The sequence below is a fragment of the Scyliorhinus canicula genome, chromosome 28, assembly GCF_902713615.1.
Source record: "Scyliorhinus canicula chromosome 28, sScyCan1.1, whole genome shotgun sequence".
Taxonomy (NCBI): Eukaryota; Metazoa; Chordata; class Chondrichthyes; order Carcharhiniformes; family Scyliorhinidae; genus Scyliorhinus; species Scyliorhinus canicula.
In genome coordinates this window covers 2,579,330-2,590,114 of record NC_052173.1, presented here as the reverse complement: position 1 = coordinate 2,590,114, position 10,785 = coordinate 2,579,330, and positions in this window count along the sequence as shown.

Below are 10,785 nucleotides of genomic sequence, written 5' to 3'. Positions count from 1 at the left end.
GGAGAAAGACGGCCACCGCGCATGCGCGGGCTCGTGCCATCTGCACGATGAAGTCATTCGTGCATGCGCGGGTTGGAACCGGCAACCCGCGCATGCGCGGATGACTTCACATTCTCGGCGTGACGAGGTCGCTGCCGAGAAAGACGGAGGCCCCGCTCCTAGCCCCCCGGGTGGGGGTGAATTAGGTGCGGGGGGCGGGCTCCGAGGCCGTCGTGAACCTCGGCTGATTTCACGACGGCCTTCACGAATTCGGCCCCCTGCGGAGAATTCCGCCCAATGGCTCTTGACTTCTTGTTAGCTGAAAAGGGAGGCACTTGTGGCCTGATTGGAAGGGACTGCTGCACATACATCCCTGATAACTCAGAGAAAATTGATAATCTGGTGGATCACATTCGTAGGGAGGAAACAAGGTTACATGAGGATGGGACTTTGGCTTTGGGTGGTTGGGATCATTAGGACAGAGGATTGTGATTTGGATTGTAATCACTTTGTAATCCTGATTATCGTATGGTTACTGTTTAAATGTTGCTCAGGATATTGTAAAGTCATGGGAGGGGGTATGTCAACGTTGCTTCCTTGGTCCCAGCATCTTAACAATCAAGAGCCTACCATACATCCATTCCTTACATTATAACCCACCCTTTGCTGCAGAAGACATGGTAATGGACCAATGGTGAACAAGGAGGGAATTGTAGAAGGGGCTTTGGTGTGCGGATTAATTGCCTGCTTAAGGGTATTCCTCTTAACTAGCTGCTTCACTATATTTCATGAGAATAGGCACTTGGCAAAGCATGAAGGATACTTAGCCTTATTTCAGCTAAGAGGTCTGTATGCCATAATCAGAAGGTCATACAATGGAAACAATGTACATCTGGACATTGTTTTACTGACAACATGATCTTTTATTGCTTAGGAAAGGGACAGCTTGTTTCTCAAGATTTGTTTTTTAAAATAAATTTAGAGTACCCAATTATTATTTTTTTTTCCCCAATTAAGGGGCAATTTAGCACATCTTTGGGTTGTGGGGGTGAAACCCACACAGACATGGGGAGAATGTGCAATATCCACACGGACAGTAGCCCGTCCCAAGGTTTGTTATTAAAACATGGCTCCGGCTGCTGTTTTGGTCTTCTCTCTCTAATCTAAAGCCGTGTTTTGTCCCAGATACTGTTTACTACATGTTCTAAATATGTGCTTTTACCTCTGTACGGGTGGGCATTTTGGAATGAGTTGAGTCTATCCAGCCCTCCATGAATTCAAGTTCGATTAAAAGACCTTTGGCGAAAACCCAAAGTGCTGACTTATAATTTCCTCGATAGATAGGTGCTCTATAAAATTCTTTCTTCTTTCTGAGGAAATTTGAACAATTGGCTCTGTAACCCAGCAAGAATCAGCACCTTCAGAGGTAAAATGTGAAGAAAAGTAGAGGCGTGGATATTATTCTTTAAATTAAACGAAAAATAAGACTGACATGTTACATTATCTAAAATCTAGGATTTTTATTGCGCCCTTTATACAGGCCGGCAGCATTCACCTTGTAAGAATAATAATTGTGCCTTAAACAATGAGTGCAAATGGAAAATCATACAGAATGAGCTACATCACCAATAGAGTTACAATCAAACAGCATTAATAACAAAATGAAAAAGCACCCAAATTTAAATGACTATATAGGGTCAAGCCCCCACATAATTCAATTCAGGATTATGATTTCATAATATGTACAGAAGATTACAAAAACTGTAATACTTACTATCATGCAATTAGAAGTCAATCAAGGAGTTACCTCCATGGAGTCTGTAGAGGGCAGGATTCCATAATAATAATAATAATGGCTTATTGTCACAAGTAGGCTTCAATGAAGTTACTGTGAAAAGCCACTAGTTGTCACATTCCGGCGCCTGTTCGGGGAGGTCGGTACAGGAATTGAACCCGCGCTGCTGGTGTGGTTCTGCATTACAAGCCAGCTGTTTAGCCCACTATGTTAAACCAGCCAAATTGAAGCATGCCAACTCCTTAAAGCTAATGTAACAGTGCAAATACAAACAGGCCATTTGCTTTTACACCACTCAGAATTTATGTAGATAGGTATCGGCTGTAACAACCGAGAGAGAAGAGGGGAGAGGGAATGTTCTCTGTGGAGGGCAGCAGCTAAAATGTGACGGTGGATGTATATTCTGGATTGGATTACCCTTGGAGAACAGTGAAGATATACAGAAGCTTTCCTCAAGATTCAATGGGTGGGCAGAGTCCATGATAGGGTAGAATGTACAGGGATTGCAGGATCAATGAGTCATTTATGTATTTCATAATCTGTGCTTCATTATGTTCTTGGTTTATGTGAAAATTACATTAACCAAATAAATTCTTTACTTTACAGAATCACAATGGTTACAAACCAGAAGGTGGTGACTTGGTGCATTGTCTCTGCTCTGGCTCTCCAAAGGAGCAATTGACTGAGTACCAAACTCCCTAGCCATCTCCACGTGGCGCTGCACATTCTTCCTTTTCAGGTAATAATCCAGTTCCCTCTGAATTTTCAATTGGACCCGTCTCCATCACACTCTTCGGCAGATAGATCCAAAACACTCACAACGTGAAAACGTTTCTCCTCCGTCTCCAATTACCTGAAATCTGTGCCCCTCTTTCGTGATCCTTCCACCAATGGGAACAGCTTTACCCTATCTATTATCTCCAGACCCGTCATGATTTTTAATACCTCGATCAAACCTCTCGATCAAACCTCTCTTCCTTATCTTCTCCAAGGAGGACTCTCAACTTCTCCAATCTATATGGAACTGAAGTTCCTCAGCTCTGGAACCTTTTTTGTGATTATTTTCTGCAATGTCTCTAAAGCCTTCACATCTTTCCTAAAGTGGGGCACCTGGAACTTGTCTCAATACCTCAGTTGAGGCTGAACCAGTGTTCTACACAGGTTTAACATTCTTGCATTTGTACTCAGCCCCGATTAATAAAAGCATACAGCATCCTTGGATTATTAGCCGCTCTCTCAATATGTCCTATCACCTTCAATAATTTATACATATATACATACACACACAGGTCCCTCTGCTTTAGAATTGTCCCCTTTATCTTATGTTGTCTCCAAGTTCTTCCTACCAAAATGAATCACTTCACATGTCTCTTCATTAAACTTCATCTGCCACTTATCTGCCCAGTCCACCAACCAGATTGTGTCCTTTTAAAGTTCTACACGATCCACCTCACTGCTCATAATGCACACAAGGATTGTATCATCTGCAAATTTTGAAATTGTGCCCTTACCCCACGGTCTAGGTCATGAATATATATCAGTTGTGTTAATATTTTGGGGGATAGAACATAGAACACAGAACAGTACAGCACAGAACAGGCCCTTCGGCCCTCGATGTTGTGCCGAGCCATGATCACCCTACTCAAACCCACGTATCCACCCTATACCCGTAACCCAACAGCTCCCCCCCCTTAACCTTACTATTAGGACACTACGGGCAATTTAGCATGGCCAATCCACCTAACCCGCACATCTTTGGACTGTGGGAGGAAACCGGAGCACCCGGAGGAAACCCACGCACACACGGGGAGGACGTGCAGACTCCGCACGGACAGTGACCCAGCCGGGAATCGAATCTGGGACCCTGGAGCTGTGAAGCATTTATGCTAACCACCATGCTACCGTGCTGCCCATTGTTATTCTGCAAATAATTGATAATTGTTATTCTGCAAAGATGGCTGTGTATCTGTGAGTAAATTAATGAATTAAGCTGGGCAAAGGCTACGAGGGACGGTTTGATTTTATCTCTATGGATATTTCTGGTAGAGCCACCATTTGTTACCTGTCCCTAATTGTCCTCAAACTCAGTAGCTTGCCATTTCAGAGGGCAGTTAAGAGAAATTGCTGTGGGTCTAGAGCCACACGTGAGCCAGACCAGGTAAGGACGGCAGATTTCCTTCCCTAAAGGACGTTAGTGAACCAGATGGGTTTTTGCAACAATCAATGACAGTTTCATGGTTAACATCACGGAGACTAGCTTTCAATCCCAGCTGCCTTGGTGGGATTTGAACCTCTATCCCCAGATCATTAATGTGAGTTAGTGTTCTGAGAGAGGGTCATGCCCGGGCAGTTGCCAGTTCGGGGCCTGTCTCCAGGATTTCCTTTGACAATGTGTCAAAGAATATGGCAGGAAAAGCCAACAGTGCAGCCGGCGAGCTACACACCACTTCTCCCGCTTGACTTAACACATTGCCAAAAAGAGAGAAAATTCTAACCAGCGGAATCATAGATGAAAGGGAAAAAGGATATTTAGGGAGAGATGTTGAGTTGATGAGGTGTTGGTTGTATGAGGAAGATCGCCAGGAAACGGCTGGGCTGGGAGAAGATGAAGTCCGAATCAGCTGTCCAGTCAAGCCAGAAAATTCTTGGGCTACAAAAAGCAGGCTTATTCTGAAGTCTTTTGGATTTCCACAGCAGAGTGGAAGTGAGTTCAGAGGTCATGCAGTAGGTCCTCATCAAAGCTACAGCAGTTTGCCGTGGGTATTGATTTTTATAGTTAAACATCTATTTAAAAAAAATTTATTTAGAGTACTCAAATTATTTTTTCCAATTAAGGGGCAATTTAGCATGGCCAATCCACCTATCCAGCACATCTTTGGGTTGTGGGGGTGAAACCCACGCAGACACGGGGAGAATGTGCAAACTCCACACGGACAGTGACCCAGAGCCGGGATCGAACCTGGGACCTCAGCGCCGTGAGAATGGAGAATGCCTGGGAATGGAGATGTCCTCGCATCTCTCCATGTACTTCAGCAGCTTGCACCTCAATCTCCTATTGGCCCTCTGGGCTCAGGAGCCCATCCACCCTCCTAAATTGGACAGGGTTCCCAGAGGCTGTATTGGCCGGTTCCATTGAAATCTCCCTCTGGTCCTGCCACTGATATTTGTGGGTTTTCTACCTACATTTCCTCCCGATGGTAGGACCGAGACCCGAAAATAAAAGTCCTACCCAATTTCCTTTTTTGTTTTGTTTTTTTTGTTTAAAATTTAGAGTACCCAATTATCTTTTCCAATTAAGAGGCAATTTAGCGTGGCCAATCCACCTACCCTGCAGATCTTTGGGTTGTGGGGGTGAAACCCACGCAGACACGGGGAGAATGTGCAAACTCCACACGGACAGTGACCCAGGGTCGGGATTCGAACCTGGGACCTCGGTGCCGTGAGGCAGCAATGCTAACCACTGTGCCACCGTGCTGCCCACTAGTTAAACATCTATAAGGAGTGTTGCCTGGAAGGTGATTATTTAGGGGTCTGGCCAGGGAGTCATTTTGGGGCAAGGTTTTGCACAATTAATTTTAACCATGTAAGTGTAATCTTGTGTGCTTAAACTTTTTCTTCTGGTTAATAAACCTTTTAAATTCTTAAAAATCCCAGGAGTATTACTGGACTTTTTGCTTCCAGAATACGAATACAAACAATAAGTATGTCCCGAAAGCTAAGCCCCCCTCTGGGATTTGCTTTGCACAACAATTAACATCTGCTGCTGTCATAACAATCAGGAAGAGCAAGAGTCTTAACACCGACCCGAGAAACTTCACTACAAACCTTGCTCCAGTCTGAAAAACACCCGTTAACCCCTACTCTCAATGTTCCGGCAACCAGCCAATTTCATAGCCATGTCGCTACTCTCCCATTTATTCCACGAGTTATAACTTTGCTCACAAGTCTAGTAGGTCACTTTTATCACTTAGAGATGAAGTTAATAATTTGCAATGGTGAAACAATCCTTGCAGCCTGTTCCAAAATGGCACTTGAAAATATCTATATTGCAATACAGATTCTAACATTAAAGTTGAATAACACTGCAAAACAAACATACATCACAAAGTAAACCGTACCATAAGTCTGCTGAAAGCTCCATTTAGTGTAATGATTTTAAGTGACTCCCATACCTCTTAAAATAGCTTTTATTAAAAAAAAACATTGGGCTCGATTCTCCGGTCCCCACACACCCTGTCCTGTATTCTCTGAGCGAGACTGTCAATTTACTACCAATTATCAAATTTGTAGATTAACTTTTTAATCTGTTTCATTGCAAGCATACAATATTCATTAAATATTTAATTAGAAAATAAAGCTTCTCTGTGCCAGAGTGTGGTTGTGAATAGATGGGTGATTATTTAAGGCCTTGAATGGTCTTGATAATTTGAATTAAGTATTACATTTTCACTTTGTTCTGTTATTTACACAAATTGATTTAATTCTTTTGCAGAAACACTTTTGAGTCATCAGCAGGCTGTCATGAAGGTTTGACAGATGCTGCAGAACAGGAACAGCACATCAGCTTCTCTTGGCTAGTCTCACAGCAAGGAAACGACAGCATCGTCTCAGTACATTGTCAATTCTCAATCTTACAACCTGGTTTACTTTATTCTGGGTTAAATGCACCCAATATTGTTAATCCGATTCATGAAAATATTGGCCGTAAGAAGATTTGACTGAACTATGTTTTCAATACTAGCAAGGTTTATGTTCAATTTCATTTCAATTTTAAATGCACAAGGTCCTCAAACATGCAACTGCTTTTCTTCGGCCACAGATCTGAACAAAGTGTCTGCCCCCCACTCAACGTCTCTAAACAGTAATGCTGTTGAAAATGAGATGGTGGCCTGAACTTTTATGTAGCATCAGACACCACCAATCATAGGTAGACCATTCCCTTACAGTTGGTGAAATTGGATTTAACAGCGATTTTTGCAGTTTGTACAGCAAAACGCATAATTGAGTGAATAGAAATCTTTTCTTCTTTGCGTAGGTGAAGGAGAGACAGCCTGAGTGAGACACATCCAGAGTAGGAATTGGAACTTAGTAATTTGGGCAGTGTGGTACTTCAGCGCGGAGTGGGAGGAGGTGCTTTTTGCCAACTGTTTTCTCTTTCTTATGGCCTGTAACTGTTAATCTGCAACGCGAAAGCTCGTGTTTGAAACAAACCTGTTGGACTTTAACCTGGTGTTGTAAGACTTCTTACTGTGTTAATCTGCAGGGAGAGAACCAGAGAGCATCCTGGGAAGGTAAGTGATTTTTATTACCTTTTCAAATTATGTGTTGGGGGGGGGGGGGGGAACTGAAGTGACATCACAGTAAAGCTGTGACCTGATTGGCTGGTTGAGAATCTGTTAAATTTGGGAAAAAAAATGGCAAAACAAATCTAATTGATTAACTAGATAGTGGAGTAACTAAACATGAGGGCAGAGATCGGTATTTAGCATTTAATTTTACAGTAAAAATCATCTAGCGTCAGGGCCATATAGTTAATTATAACTCAATCTAACAATAACTCAAGTGTTTATTTTAAATTAATTAATTAGTGCTTAAATGTCACTCAGCGGAGTGCAGTGCTCCAACTGTGAGATGTGGCAGATCTGTGATGCTTCCAGCGTTCCGGTCGACTACATCTGCAGCAAGTGTAACCAATGGCAGCTCCTCACAGACCTCGTGGTTCGGTTGGAGCAGCAGTTGGATGCACTTAGGAGCATGCAGGTGGCGGAAAGCGTCATAGATAGCAGTTATAGAATGTGGTCACACCCAAGGTGCAGGCAGAGAAATGGCTGACCACCAGAAGGGGCAGGCAGTCAGTGCAGGAACCCCCTGTGGTTGTCCCCCTCTCGAACAGGTATACCCCTTTGGATACTGTCGGGGGGGGATAGCGTATCGGGGGAAAACAGCAGCAGCCAGAGCAGTGGCACCACGGCTGGCTCTGATGTTCAGCAGGGAGGGTCAAAGCGCAGAAGAGCAATAATCATAGGGGACTGTATAGTCAGGGGCACAGAGCGAAAGAGACTCCAGGATGGTATGTTGCCTCCCTGGTGCCAGGGTCCAGGATGTCTCCGAACGGGTAGCGGGCATCCTGAAGGGGGAGGGCAAACAGGCAGAGGATGTGATACATATTGGTACTAATGGCATAGGTAGGAAGGGGGATGAGGTCCTGCGGCAGAAAGCTAAAAGACAGGACCTCTAGGGTTGTAATCTCGGGATTACTCCCTTTGCCACATGCCAGTGAGGCTAGAAATAGGAAGATAGAGCAGCTAAACATGTGGCTAAACAGCTGGTGAAGGAGGGAGGGTTTCCATTATCTGGACCACTGGGAGCTCTTCCGAGGCAGGTGTGACCTGTATAAGAACGGGCTGCATCTAAACTGGAGCGGCATAAATATCCTGGCCGCGAGGTTTGCTAGTGTCACACGGGAGGGTTTAAACTAGTATGGCAGGGGGGTGGGTACTGGAGCAATAGGTCAGAAAGTGAAAGCATTGAGGGAGAACTAGGGAATAGGGCCAGTATGGCTCTGAGGAAGAGCAGACAGGGAGATGTTGCTGAACACAGCGGGTCTGGTGGCCCGAAGTGCATATGTTTTAATGCAAGAAGTATTACGGATAAGGCAGATGAACTTAGAGCTTGGATTAGTACTTGGAACTATGATGTTGTTGCCATTACAGAGACCTGTTTGAGGGAAGGACAGGATTGGCAGCTAAACGTTCCAGGATTTAGATGTTTCAGGCGGGATAGAGGGGGATGTAAAAGAGGTGGCAGAGTTGCGCTACTAGTTAGGGAGAGTATCACAGCTGTACTTCTTAAGGGCAGCACGGTAGCATTGTGGATAGCACAATTGCTTCACAGCTCCAGGGTCCCAAGTTCGATTTCGACTTGGGTCACTGTCTGTGTGGAGTCTGCACATCCTCCCTGTGACTGCGTGGGTTTCCTCCGGGTGCTCCGGTTTCCTCCCACAGTCCAAAGATGTGCAGGTTGGGTGGATTGGCCATGAAAAATTGTCCAAAATTCTATGATTAACCTAGGACAAAAGTTTGGCGCAACATCGTGGACCGAAGGGCCTGTTCTGTGCTGTATTTCTCTATCTATCTCTACTGCGGGAGGACACCTCAGAGGGTACTGAGGCTATATGGGTAGAGATCAGGAATAAGAAGGGTGCAGTCACAATGTTGGGGGTTTACAACTGGCCTCCCAACAGCCAGCGGGAGATAGAGGAGCAGATAGGTAGAAATATTTTGGAAAGGAGTAAAAGCAACAGGGTTGTTGCGATGGGAGACTTCAATTTAAATATAGAACAGTACAGGCCCTTCAGCACACGATGTTGTGCCGACCATTTATCCTAATCTAAGATCAACCTGACTCCACCACCTCTGCTGGCAGTGCATTCCACACACCCACCACTCTCTGTGTAAAGAACCGACCTCTGACATCTCCCCTCTACCTTCCTCCAATCACCTTAAAATTATGTCCCCCTCGTGACAGTCATTTCCGCCCTGGGGAAAAGTCTCTGGCTATCCACTCTATCCATGCCTCTCATCACCTTGTACACCTCTATCAAGTCACCTCTCTGCCTTCTTCGCTCCAGTGAGAAAAGCTCTGGCTCCCTCAACCTTTCTTCATAAGACATGCCCTCCAGTCCAGGCAGCATCCTGATAAATCTCCTCTGCACCCTCTCCAAAGCATCCACATCCTTCCTATAATGAGGCGACCAGAACTGGACACAATATTCCAAGTGTGGTCTAACCAGGATTTTATAAAGCTGCAGCAAAACCTTGTGGCTCTTAAACTCAATCCCCCTGTTAATGAAAGCCAACACACTATACGCCTTCTGAACAACCCTATCAACCTGGGTGGCAACTTTGAGGGATTTATGTACGTGGACCCCAAGATCCCTCTGTTCCTCCACACTTCCAAGAATCCTGCCTTTAACCCTGTATTCAGCATTCCAATTCAACCTTCCAAAATGAATCACTTCACATTGATCAAGGTTGAACTCCATCTGCCACTTCTCAGCCCAGCTCTGCATCCTGTCAATGTCCGGTTGTAGCCTGCAACAACCCTCAACACTATCTACAACTCCCCCAACCTACGTGTCATTGGCAAACTTACTAACCCACCCTTCCACTTCCTCATCCAAGTCATTTATAAAAACCACAAAGAGCAGAGGTCCCAGAACAGATCCCTGCAGGACACCACTGGTCACCGACCTCCAGGCGGAATACTTTCCATCCGCTACCACTCGCTGTCTTCTTTCGGCCAGCCAATTCTGTATCCAGACAGCCAAATTTCCCTGTATCCTATGCCCCCTAATTTTCTGAATGAGCCTACCATGGGTAACCTTATCAAATGCCTTACTGAAATTTATATGCACCATATCCACTGCCCGACCTTCATCAATGTGTCTCGCCACATCCTCAAAGAATTCAATGAGGCTTGTGAGGCATGACCTGCCCCTCACAAAGCCAGGCTGACTATCTTTAAACAAACTGTTTTTCTAAATAATCATAAATCCTATCTCTCAGAATCCGTTCCAATATTTTGCTCACCACAGACGTAAGACTGATGGGTCTGTAATTCCCAGGGATTTTCCCTATTCCCTTTCTTGAACAGGGGAACAACATTCGCCTCCCTCCATTCATCCAGTACTACTCCAGTGGAGAGTGAGGACGCAAAGATCATCACCAATGGCGCAGCAATCTCCTCCCTCGCTTCCCGTAGTAACCTTGGGTATATCCCGTCAGGCCCAGGGGACTTATCTATCCTGATGCTTTTCAAAATTTCCAGGACATCCTCCTTCTTAATATCAACCTGTTCGAGTCTATTAACCTGGTTCACACTGTTCTCATGGGCAACAAGGCCCCTCTCTCCAGTGAATACTGAAGCAAAGTATTCATTTAGGGCCTCCCCCATCTCTTCAGACTCCAGGCACAACTTCCCTCCACTATCCCTGATCGGCCCCACTCTCA